At 58.9% G+C, this 1,365-nt stretch overlaps 1 protein-coding gene across 1 annotated transcript in view; it reads left to right on the top strand.

Moving 5' to 3' along the window:
- The window catches only part of TAMALIN (trafficking regulator and scaffold protein tamalin), a 13,120-nt gene that overhangs the window by 4,234 nt on the left and 7,521 nt on the right, over positions 1-1,365 (top strand). The gene's annotated exons all lie outside the window — the stretch shown is intronic.

The following is a 1,365-nucleotide window of genomic DNA, read 5'->3' as shown; positions in this document are numbered from 1 at the left end:
CACACACACACACACACACACACTCCTGAAAGACGCTAGGGGCCCAGGGGCCTGCAGTTGGGGAGGTAGACACAGGGGAGTAAGAAGTCATGACAAACCTGTGAACAGAGAGGGGCAGGAGGCACCCGAAGCCTTTCTTGGTGTCCCCACGTGGATGTAACAACGTGTCCCCTATACTACCTGTGCCACATGGTTCATATAGCACCTGAGCCACGTCCCCCTCCCTGCCAGGCTAAGAACTTCTGTAAGCCCAGTGCCTTGTCCCTACCTAGCCAGGAGCAGGGTTACATGTTGGCTGGAGGAAGAATTGGAGAAAAACCACAGGCTTGGGAGCCAGGCTGCTGGGTTTAAAGCATGCCCTGCTGAGTGTCCTAGGGCAAGGGACTTAACCTCTCCTGGCCTCAGCTTCTTATCCGTAAGGGTGATAACAGCGTCTCTTCCATAGGGTTGACATGAGGACTGAATGAGCTACCACGTGTATGTATGTAAACGCCCACATAGGACAGTGTGCACGGTGCATGCACAATGCGTGCTCCATCAATGCTTGCTTTAAAGCCAGGACGCTAACTCTGGCAGATCGGGGGAGGGGACAGTGCCTCCCGTTTTCAGTGCTCACATCAGGAGGAGCGGTCTCACCTTGTGGTGTTCACACCCCCGTGTGGTGTGGCTGCTCGCTCTGCAGACGCCACGCGTGGTCTACTAGTTCCTCCTCTCACTTCTTATTCTGGTACCACTGACGACAGCGACTTTGGCTGGACTGCCCCACATCTCCTCCTGGCAGCCACAAGTAACAGCCCTGGGGTGGTCCCTAAAACAGGCTCAGAGCATGGCCAACTATCCCTCCCAGCAGCCACTCAGCTGAGTCCCCGCACCCCCGGCCAGGCCCCAGCTCTCTACCTTCCAGCGCCCCCGCCCCCGCCCCACCAGACACCCCTGGGAGGCAGCCCCATCCTCTCAGGGCTGGGAGCTTCTGCTCTGCCAATTCAAGGCTCTCTTCCCCTCTGAATTTCACCTCTCCCCTACACAGCGCCACAGCGTCTTCCCCAGTTTCAAGTCTTCTAGTCCCCTGATCTCCTTGAATCGCCTCCGGGGTCCCCCATCCCATCACAAGGACCCCTTACTGTCTCCCTACCCATGCCCACATTTCAAATCTCAGACACCTTTCCCCTCACAGGCCCCCTGCAGATGGCTAGGAGAACCCCTGGCCACTCCCCAGGGCTTCCTGCCTCTATCTCCTATCCTCTCCACAGCAAGGTTTCCCCCACAGGGAACCCTAGTCCCCCAGTCTCCCAGATCGGGCCCGGAACGCTCTCGGGGAGAGGGCGGGGAACTTGGAGGGCGGGGCTCGGGACCCCGCGGCTCCCG

The sequence above is a fragment of the Echinops telfairi genome, unplaced genomic scaffold (assembly GCF_000313985.2).
Source record: "Echinops telfairi isolate 266 unplaced genomic scaffold, ASM31398v2 ScPeMD7_12;HRSCAF=54, whole genome shotgun sequence".
Lineage (NCBI taxonomy): Eukaryota > Metazoa > Chordata > Mammalia > Afrosoricida > Tenrecidae > Echinops > Echinops telfairi.
Note: the sequence above shows the minus strand (reverse complement) of the source record. Positions and strands in the feature narration are given on the sequence as shown.